Source organism: Coffea arabica, chromosome 5e (genome assembly GCF_036785885.1).
Source record: "Coffea arabica cultivar ET-39 chromosome 5e, Coffea Arabica ET-39 HiFi, whole genome shotgun sequence".
Taxonomy (NCBI): Eukaryota; Viridiplantae; Streptophyta; class Magnoliopsida; order Gentianales; family Rubiaceae; genus Coffea; species Coffea arabica.
Window position 1 is genome coordinate 34,798,489 of NC_092318.1, and position 11,948 is coordinate 34,810,436.

The following is an 11,948-nucleotide window of genomic DNA, read 5'->3' on the forward strand; positions in this document are numbered from 1 at the left end:
ATTATTGACAAAGATGACTCTAAGACTAAAATTTCATCCTTATCACTTTTATGATATTTGACTTTATATGTAAACATTTTAGAATACCAAATAAGAGAGAGTACATTTTCAGAAATGTTATTTTTCTTCTTTAATTTAAGAATAAGTTATAAACATTGTCGGGTTGTCCTTTGATAATAAATACTCGATAGACCAGTACTCACTACACACTGCAATAACTCTTTGTTAACGTAATAGTAGGGATAGCCCTCTCTTACAATGGCCCTCCATTTCTTTCGTCATGGAAAGTGGGCACAAGAGCAAGAGGTTGGTCTTATGTTTACTCTTTTATATGTCAACTGTACATATGGTTTTATGAGGTGGGGCGAAAATATAAATTTTATGACAAATATAGATATGAACAACCTACATTCTTGGGGACATGTAATGGAAACACTAAAAGGGCTCCATTTTAGCTAAAGAGTAGTCACTTGTCACACTTCGTTGCCACCCTCTTTTTTTTTCTTTTTAGATTTAAGTTTGATAAGAAAGATTATGTGACCTTGAGGTTTTATATTCGACTTTCAAGTCATCTTTTTTACCCCTTCCTCTTTTAAAGCTTAGAATCTCTCATTGAACAAAAAAAAAAAAAAAAAAAGAGTGATTAAGTGACTAAATTAGGTAGGCAAGTTTGGGTGATCTATGCGAGTTTTGTGACAATTATTCCTAGTGATGTATAAACTATTATACAGGTTGTTAAGTTATCATAAATTAAACATATAAATAAAGACTTATCCTACTTTGCATTTCCAAACTTATGATGATTCCTACTTCGCATTCTCAATTTCAATTTGAATACTTTACACCAAACATTCAAATTCATCCCATTTTAAGTCAATTCTTTACTGTGTTAATGTACATTGAAGGAGATTTCATGCATGCACACAATGCACTTGTTAGTTAGTAGGTCAAATTTCACCATGCCTCTTAACTTAACCTCGAAAAAGCTAGTATTCGGTTCACCCCTAACATTTTGTTTCAATATACTGTTACGATTTAATCAAATTAATGACACTAGCCTAGGGGTACACAAATTGTGGATGCAACGTGAATTTGACTTGTTGACTAATCCTTCCTGGTATGTAGAGCATGTAAAGTCTATAAATTTCTTAACTATTAATAATTGGACTAAATTGAAATGGATTTGAAGTTTATTGTGTAATATTCTAAAAGTGAAAATTAGGGTGCAAAATAGGAATGGCGAAAACTCAAGGGGTTCAAAGCAGAATTAGTCCAATAAATGAATATAGCATTACTTTGTGGTTTATTACATTAGGTTGAAAGTTGTTTAAATGCAGTACATTGGCAGAGCCAGTAACTTTGTGTAAGGGGACAAACTTAAATGTATAGGAAACTGTTATTTACGTATATCATTTTTACGATTATGAATTGCATGTTTACTTTTTTTGTCTATTTCTTTTACTTAATTACCCAATTTTGATATCTAATTACGATTGAAAGTATAAGATTTTTAAACCAAATTGTTATATCAGTAAGCTCTTTCTTATCACAAGATGATTTGATAGAAGGTCTGTTCAACGAGTGCCCCATGGACAATCATCAAGATGTAGCTCAAGTATTTTAAAGTTATTTAGGAAATGTGCATAAATTCAAAAGAGAATAATAATTGTTAATTTGTACATTACATAATAGGTTCGGTGTGATTAGGTGTATTAACGGTACCTAATTGCTAACGGATACTCATTAGAAAAAACCCTAAATGCTAATTCTAGTAAAAGCTATATGCTGCAAAATATGTATTAATAAATTTAGTATACCATTTGTTTCTTTATTTTCTCTTTCTTAGTTCTTACCCTTGCTCTATCCTAGCTCTAATAACTCGATTCTTTTTGTTTGCACATTTACAAGTAATGCATAATGGTAAGTTCAATACCAATAACAAGAAGTTAAGGAAATGCAATCACAATGTTAAACGAGTCTCCAATTTTAGGAAATGCTACCACAACGTTAAGGAGTTTCTGTTGTGAAATAATAAATAATTATGGATATTTATTACATTTATCTCATCTCCTAGATGATGACAAATCTTTCACAATTTTTGAGGTAATAAAGCTATCATGAATTTCGAGGTGCTAAACTATCACAATTTTCGAAATGATAAAGCTGGCACAATTTATGAGAAGATCTTATCACTATCTTGAAGGTGTTAATTGATGTACTTTGAATTCTCCTATGAATAGGGGTTAAGCCCCCCTCCCCCCTTGTATCAAAGTGATGGAGAACTGAAGTTTCATAAGAATAGTTCTTATTTTTTACTTTGCTTTTTTCCTGAGTTCATTAGTTTTATTAATTTTCTTAGTATAGTGCCCACTATATAAACCATACAAGTCCATCACTATATTAGTATTAGTTTTATAACATATTATCAGCACAAGACTTTGCCAAAATTCTACAATTGTTGAATCAATCATTGGGCACTTTTTTGGGCAATCCCTCTAGTGAACTTTGAGGTAATATTTCTCACCTTTAACTCTTTTCTGTTTTATTATGGCTAATCTTACAAAGTAGGAATTTGTACTTCGTGATAGTTTTGGATAAAACTACTTATCATGGGCAATAGATATGGAAATTCATCTTGAATCCATGGATCTTGAAAAAACCATTGCAAAAGATAATGATGCAACAAACCAAGAAGGTGCAAAAGTCATTCCTCCGTCATCATCTTGATAAATGACTAAAAAGGAAATGTCTTACAGTAAAAAATCCACTTGACCTTTGGAATAATTTAAAAGAAAGGTTCGACCACTTAAAATTAGTCATTCTTCTAAAAGCTAGGTATGATTGGCCTCACCTACGACTTCAAGATTTAAAAACAGTTAGTGAACATAATTCAGCCATATTTAGAATTATCTCTCAATTGAAATTATGTGGCAAAAAAGTGACTGACAAGGATATATTGAAAAAAAAACATTTTCCACCTTTCATGTCTTGAATATTATTTTGTTACAGCAATATTGAGAGAAAATTTTGAGAAGTATAATGTGCTTATTACATGCTTTCTTGTAGATGAATACAATAATAAAACCCAACCAATTAACTCTAGTCCATTTCTAGAAGTGAATGCGACTAAAGTTCGACATGTTAGTTATGGTTGTGGTCAAGACAATGATTTTGGTAAATATATATCTTATCATGGTAAGATAAAAAAAATTACCACCTGAAATGGGATAACAATGATAAGAACAAGAAAATAAGGATCTTGAAAACAAATGTCCTGAAGTATATTTGACCAATCAAAGTTATAACATTGATAATATTGACGCAACATCTTAACATGGCCAATTTCTTTAAGCACCCTAAAGGTGTATGATGATCATTTGATCTATAATAGTAGTAATTGTATCTTCTTCCTGAACAAGAAATAGATGCCAAACATTTGGGATCAAAGGATTATGGTGATGATATTTGTTTTATAAAAATTATGGTGACATTGATACGTGTGTCAATTTGAATTCGTAAGTAGTAGTGCAAAATTAATTGAAAACTCCGGAAGAGCCACTACTATATTTCTCTCTGAATAAAAAAAATTGTCATAAATAAAACACTATTCTCTCCCAAATTTTGAAGAATTTACTGAATTTTCAAAATATCCATCGAAATGGATATCAAATCAAGGCAGTAAATGAGATAATAATAAATATCATGTTTAGATATCAAGTGAGACAAACGTTGATTATAACACAATAAACATTCGAGAGAGAAATGATTATCGATATAGTTGTCTTCATTCTCATTTGATTTATAATTCATCACCACAGTAAACCAAAAGTTTACTGATCCCAATGGATGTATGATTAGATAAAAAGTGAGAATTTACGTGATTTTAAGAGTCGACAAGTATTCATGCATACCCATTTATATTATATGTGGCTCCAACAAAAATTTAAAAATCTATGTCAGGTATGAATCATCCTTTACAATTAAGCATCATGAAATATTGATGGATGATTTATTGATATTGTGATAAACTATAATTTCGACATTAGCGTGAGGAAATAATCAACCAAAAAAAGGAATCACTTGAAAAATATCATTAGATTTTTATGATCCTCTAACAAAATAATGTGAACTGAAAATTCAAAAAAATTACTCATTTAAAAAAAATTGCAAATCAATTACCGGATGCATTTAGTAATGCCAGAAGATTTATAAATCATATATTCCTATAGAAAATGCTCCGATTAAAATTGATGTCTGAGAAAGACAAATTATAAGTGTTAATGAATCTAAAACATGCCTGAAACATTGTAGAACTCTTGGTTCCAAAGATAAAAATCTTTGAAAGAAAAGAAAATTAAGTAACAATAAAATTAAGGAGTCAATAATTGATCAAAAACATCAAGATGCTGCTAGTGACAAAATTCAACATTCTCAAGAGGCTATTCCTAAGGAGTTAGCTCTTGAATAGCATACTCTTAAAGAAGATGAAATTATAGAAATTTCAACAAATTTGTCACTACAGGGAAAAGTTGGAACCGAAAAGCAATAATTGTTGATGATGTTTTTGCTTATAATGTAGCACTTGAAATTATAGAAAATGATGAGGATTTTGAACCTAGATCGGTTGATGAATGTCGGCAAAGAAATAATTGGCCGAAATGGAAAGATGCGATCCAATTCGAATTGGACTCATTAGCTAAAAGGAAAGTTTTTGGATCAATAGTCGAAACACCTGATATAAAGTCAGTGGAATATAAATGGGTATTTGTAAGAAAAAGAAATGAGAAAAATGAAATTATGAGATATAAAGCAAGACTTGTGACCCAAGGATTTTCCCAAAGATTTGGGTTTGATTATGATAAAACATATTAACCTATAGTGGATGCGATAACATTTAGATATCTTGTGAATTTAGTAGTGTCTGAACAACTAGATATGTGTCTAATGGACATAGTTATTGCTTGTTTATATGGGATTCTTGATAATGATATGTACATGAAAATTCCTGAAGGATTCAACATGCCTAAATCATGTAAATCAAATTCTAAAGATATTCATTCTATTAAATGGCAAAGGCTATTGTATGGCTTCAAACATTTTGGATAAATGTGGCATAACCATTTCAGTGAATGTTTAATTAAAGAAGATTATACCAATGACCCAATATATACATATATTGTTATGAAGAAAAATGGGTCAAATTTTGTAATTATTGTAGTGTATGTTGATGATAGTAATTTGATTAGAACTTTTGAAGAGCTCCAAAAAGCTGTTGAATATTTGAAAAAAGAATTTGAGATCAAGGATTTTGGAAAGACTAAATTTTGTCTTGGTTTACAAATTGAGCATTTGGAAGGTGAAATTTTTGTCCATCAAACTGCTTATACTTACTACTTATACTTAGAAGGTATTAAAGCAGTTTTATATAAATAAAGCACATCCATTGAGTTTCCCGATGGTCGTCAGGTTTCTTTATCCAATTAAGGCTTCCTTTAGACCAAATAAGGAAGATGAAGTGATTCTTGGTTCCGAAATACCATATGTCAGTGCAATTGGTGCACTAATGTATTTTACTAATTGTACAGGACCAGATATATTATTTGCCGTGAATCTATTAGCAAGATTTAACTCCTCTCCTACAAAATGCTATTAGAATGGTAATAAGTATATTTTTTGCTATCTCCAAGAAACAATTGATTTTGGTCTATTTTATTCGAATGAATCTCGACATGAATTCTTGGTTATGCTGATGTTGGGTATTTATCTAATACACATAAAGTAAGATCTCAAACTGGATTTCTATTTACATGTGGTGGTACAACTATTTCATGATAAACTACAAAGCAATCAATAAATGCCACTTCTTCAAATCATGCTGAAATAATAGCAATTCATGAGACTAGTCGAGAATGTGTTTGACTAAGATTAATAACCCATTATATTCGAAAAAATAGTGGGATATCCTCTCAAGGAGAAAATCCTTCGATTATATTATATGAAGATAATGCGGTTTGCATAGCCCAATTAAAAGAAGGATATATTAACGGAAATAGGATGAATGATTCACCAAAATTTTTCTTTATTCATGATTTACAAAAGAATGGCAAAATTGATGTATCACAGATTCAATTCAGCAATAATTTGACAGGTTTATTTACCAAGGTATTGCTAACTGCAACGTTTGAAGTGAATAATACTGGAATGCGTTGATTAAAAGATCTCCACTGATGCTTGGATTAGGAAAAAGAATTAAAACACAAGAATAGTATAATCTTTTTCCTTCATTAGGGTTTTTTCCTAGTAAGGTTTTAACGACACATAATCTTTGTGTAATAAACATCTAAGGGGGAGTGTTATGAAATAATAAAAAATTATGCATGTCTATCACATTTATCTCATTCCTTAAATGATGAGAAACCTTTCATGATTTTCACGATAATAAAGCTATCACGACTTTTGAGGTGCTAAAGTCACCACGATTTTTGATAAAATTATCACGGCTTTTAAGGTGATAAATGTGGCATGACTTCCAAGAAGATCTTATCATCATCTTGAAAAAATTAGTTGCTGTATTTTGAATTCCCCTATAAATAGGGGTTAACCCCTCTCTTCCCCCTTCCCCCCTCCCCCAGGTATCAAAGTGATAGAGAACTGAAGTTTTATAAGAATAGTCCTTCTTTTTTCCTTCTCTCTTTCTGTTAGTACATCAGTTTTCTTAATTTTCTTAGTGTAGCACCCACTATATAAACAATACAAATCTACCACTATATTAGTATTAGTTTTATAATGGTCTCTAGTTTTTAGTGATTCGTGAGAATTGCTGATGGTTGCCGCTTAATTTAAGAAGTGATAGCGGTTGCCAAACCAAAAAATTTATTTGGGTTTGGTTCAGCTACTTGACAAGATCAATAGTTAGTCTTTGACCACTTTGATACCAAAATGGCTACCAATGAAATTAATGGACTCCATAATCTTATTTGGAGAATTTTTATTAGTCAAAGATCAATTAGTGAGAATGCCAAGTAATTCGTGTCTACCAGAATAAAATTTCTTTTGCCAAACAGCATTTTTTCCCTTTCTAGGTAGTTGGATTTTCAATCAGTGTCCCAACCCTAGACCCTGCTACCTTAATATCCAAGAATCATGGTCAGAAGGTTAGACACATATTGCTTTAAGAAGAAAGCGACCTATACAATGTGCATAGTACTGAAATCAAATACTTTAGGATTGAAAAGAACTGAAGAAGATAATATTTGTCTATGATTAACTTCTTCTTCTCCTTTTTTTTTTTTTTTGCTATTTTTGGTCCAATAGACAATATAATTAGGCGAAAGGGGACTAAGGTCCCGTTTGGAGTTGCAGTACTTTTAATAAAAAAGCACTTTTGGATGTTAAAAGTACTTTTGAGGCATTTGGTAAACATTATTCCATAAAATTAGGAATGAAACTTTTAGTGTTAAAAGTACTTTTAGCAAAAGCTCAAATTTGATGCTTTTAGGATAATTTTTGTGGTTAAAAAATAAAACATTAAATTTAATAATTTTATCCTATATTATGAACTAAATAAAGAGATAAGTACATTTAAAAATTTTTAAATTACACGTTATCCAATACAATAAGTAGTTATTAAATTATGTATTCAATCAATATATATATAAGATTTAAGCACTTAATAAATACTTTTATCAAAAGCTCTATTGGTAAAATACTTTTCAATAAGATACCACAACCCCAAACTAGTCCTAAATTCATTGTAGTCCACAATGAGCGTAATGTGATTAAGAGTTTTTTCTTATATAAGATTTAAGCACTTAATAAATACTTTTATCAAAAGCTCTATTGATAAAATACTTTTTAATAAGATACCACAACTCCAAACTAGTCCTAAATTCATTGTGGTCCACAATGAGCTTAATGTGATTAAGGCTTTTTTCTTCTATGTGCCCTTGGAATATGGAATAATTCACCAATACGAAAATAAAAGCAAATATCTAAGTGGGTCATACATAAAATCTTCATATATATATATATATATATATATATATATATATATATATATATATATATATATATATATAAGTGGCCAAAGTAAACACAATCATATTTGACCACTGGTATAAGTGGCCACTGATTAAGGAAGCGCAATCGTAATTTCGTAAGGACAAGCAAACACTTCCTTTTGCATCTATGGATACCCTTCTTGGTATACCAAATTGGGTAACTAATCTCTCCCTCGTTTTCAATATGTTCACTTTCTTTTTTCTGCATTCTCTCTGTACTTAGCTAACTTAAGCATGGGAGCGGCCGTGGCGATATCACCCCTAATGATCTTCTCTTTTGTCTTACTATTGCAGGATTTGGTGAAATTTGCCCTTTTTGTATCAACTCTCAACTAGTAACAAGGGCTTCGTGAGGAAATTAAATACTTTAGGAATATATGTCACACCCCTAGCCCGCAGGTGCCAGTCATGCGACATCCGCCAGATTCTCAAGTTCTGCTCAAAAATATAAGGCAACATTAAATTAGACTAAAACTTAGAAACTACTAAATAGCATAACTAAATATAGTGCGGTACAAATCTCAAATGGAAAGTAGTCTATGACTATTTAATAAGTTCGTACATTTATTTTCTAAATGAGACAACGGGAAAAGAAATTAAATAAAACTAACAGCCAAAAGTAGCTAGACTACTAATTTCTATCCACTTAGAGCCAATAAAAATCTTCCTTAGGGTCTTCAACGTAAACCAACTCAAACTCTTCAAAATCTGCAAAAGTAGTAAAAATTGGGTTGAGCAATAAATCACTCAGTAGGTAACGTCTACCCCTCTGTTGGATCATGCAACCATATGTTTACATATACATACATATATATATGTATATATATATATCAAATTAGTTGCACATCATTCACATGCATAATTATTGAAAATGACGTTATTCGTAAAACAATCAATATTAATGAGTGACACAGCAATTCGTAAACATCATATTCATATCGGAACATGAAAGTCATAGAGTCATAAATTATTTCATATCACCTCATAGCAAGTACATGCAATGACCGGCTTCTGAGTACTCAATCTAGAAATTAAACCCTTCTAGATGGGCGATGAATAGATTTCATGACTATTGATTGGTCCCATTACATATATAGGTCAATCGGCCGAGCTCTATACCGAACTACCATGACCTTGTTAATCGGTCGGACTCTATATCAGACTACCATGATCATTAGACAAGACTATAGTCCCTACTGTCTATTCTAGGACTGTTTTGAACTTTACTTGACATAAACTCATTTCACACGTCACATGCATGGTTTTTTTATTTTACAAAAGATACCACTCATTTTGTACATAATAGCATATCAAAATACTTCAAATAATTCACATAGTGCATCTTTATATAGCAAAAATAGAATTTGCATAAATACTCAAGTAAATTATTTAATCAAATAAATTTCAAATTGACACATCAAAAGTTGGATTAGCAATAAAAATTTCACTTTGAACTGTTGAAATTCCAGAAAGGTAAGTACCACCAACTTTTGTCTGGCTGATCGAGTGGGACTACCTTAGGACTTTTAAACTTGTGTCGTACCTATCAAATGCATAGGTATCCTAATTAATTGATATTTCTTATAGTTGTATAAATATACAAAACTCTGAACAACTCTAAGATTCATGTCTAGACCATTATATGAAACCTAGAAGAGTTCCCTAACTTGAAAAGTTTCTATTTTTTAAAAGTTTCCTAAATTGGAAAGTTTCTTAATTTAAAAAGTTTCCTTTTTCTTGTGTAAAATTTCCTAATTTAGAAACAATTGTTTATAATCATATTCATTATCTTGACTATTATTTTACTATATTTATATATTATTTTATTCATTATTATTGTTATTGTCTTTATCAACACTATTTTATTTTATTTTATTTTCATTATTTTCATTCATACATATATATATTGGTTAATTAGTTATTATTATCTTTTCTTCTATTTCCATTTTTGCACCTGTGTACATATTATTATTATTTATGTATATACGTCTGTTTATTTATTTACCATTACAATTATTATCTTAGCTTATTCCACTTGTATTTATATTTATATTTTATTTTCATTTATATCCTTAATTTATTTCATCCATATTCATATTATTATTATTACTATTATTGTTATTGTTGTTGTTGTTGTTATTATTATTTTAAGCATTTGTTTAAAAAATCTAAGACTTATCTTACATTGTATAAATTAATCTAATAATGTTAGATTAATGTTTTAGACTTCTACTTAAATATCTTAGACTTAATTAATTAATCATAAGCCTGAATAACTAAATCTTTAGCCCAAAATTATTTTAGATTGCGTTTTGAAGTTTAATACCCATGATAACCCATAAAATATGGATTAGTTATACTTAAAATTTATCTATTGAACATTCACTAAGGCCATACTATATTTTTAGCCCAAGTATACTTGCTACATTTTTTTCCGGACTTAAGAAATAACAGCAAAAGTTCCTTAGACCCAAGCATTTCCTTATTGCTTCCAGTCTTAGCCCGATTCCCTTTACACTTGGCCCAACATCCAGTTCAACAAGCCCGCACATGCCTAACTACATCTTGACCCAAACTATTACCATCAACAAGCCCACACATACCTAACTACCTCTTGACCCAAACTATTACCTCCAGATTCGACCCGCCAGAACCGACCGGTTCATCAACCCATCAATTAGCGGGTCATCTTCTTCCCCAATTCTCTCTCTTTTTTAATAGAATTTTTTTGTAACTCTCAATTTAATTACACAAACTTCATCACTATTATTAGCATCATCTCCGTTGCTATCTCCTCCACCTCTGCCGGCGGTTGTGGCGCCGGCAGCGACAGCGGCAGCGGCAACAGCAACAGTAGTGGTGCCCAGTGTTGCTGCTCCCCCCCCCCCCCCCCCCCCCCCCCCGCTTTTCCTTTGGCTGGCTCTTTTGGCGGCCTTTATGTCTGACTTGGTATGAGAGGAGGTTCCTTTGCTCTCTTTTTTTTTCTGCTTGCATTGCTGAAGCTTCAGCAACAATGCAACTTTTCTTTTCTTTTTATAAACTTTCCAACAGAATTGGGATTTAGACTCTATTTCATCCCATGATTAAATTTAACGTACTATTCCTATTAATCTGGACAAGAATCTTCCTAAATTTCTCATACAGGCATATGCATATCGTAATATACATATACGTAAAATCTTTAAAATAATTCATAAAATTAATAAAACTTAAAAAAAAAAGCTTTAATGTGCGTTCGGGACTTACAGGTCTAGATGCGTAGTTACCTGCTTATTTGATAGCGACGTCTTCTTCTTCTTTTCTATTTCTAGATGGTTCTTGTTCTAAGAGGAGTCAGATAATGAGGATCGGGAACGATGTTATTTCTTTTAGCTGTTTTGATAAGTGAGTAAATTTCTAATAACCACCCACTACATGGTGGTTACGTGGGTTGAGGACTTTAGTTTTTCCTATCTTATCTCCTCCTTAACCCCCAATCACATTTTAATCTTCTCTACCAATATTTTTACTTTTTACACAGAAAATTACCACTTAATTAATGAGCAAAATTAAAGATTGAATATAACAATAAAAAAGCATGGGTTTTACAATATATCCATGATAACTACCGAAGACGTTCTTATTTATGAAAAAATTTGGGAAACTACTGAAACAAAAAGTGAGCTAGTACAACTAAAAATCTTTTCCTGTTAAACCCTCAAGTTGTATAAAAAAATGATTAATTGTTCCAAATAATATGGTTTCGGATTTTGAGGACTAAGATGGGGATTGGCTCTCAAACTTTGGTGGCATTTAAGAATGGAAAATAGGAATGTGATATATGTTGTGACTTTCAAAGTTACAAATTAGTCTTAGCCACTAATTTTTCTAAATCTATCATTATTCTAT

At 30.9% G+C, this 11,948-nt stretch overlaps 1 long non-coding RNA gene across 1 annotated transcript; it reads right to left on the bottom strand.

Moving 5' to 3' along the window:
- Window positions 1-8,586: 8,586 nt before the first annotated feature.
- On the bottom strand, window positions 8,587-11,417 carry LOC140006388 (uncharacterized). The gene is made up of 2 exons (XR_011813986.1): window positions 11,327-11,417; window positions 8,587-8,768 (listed from the first exon to the last, which is right to left on the bottom strand). It is a non-coding gene; the product is annotated as an uncharacterized lncRNA (long non-coding RNA).
- Window positions 11,418-11,948: the final 531 nt, after the last annotated feature.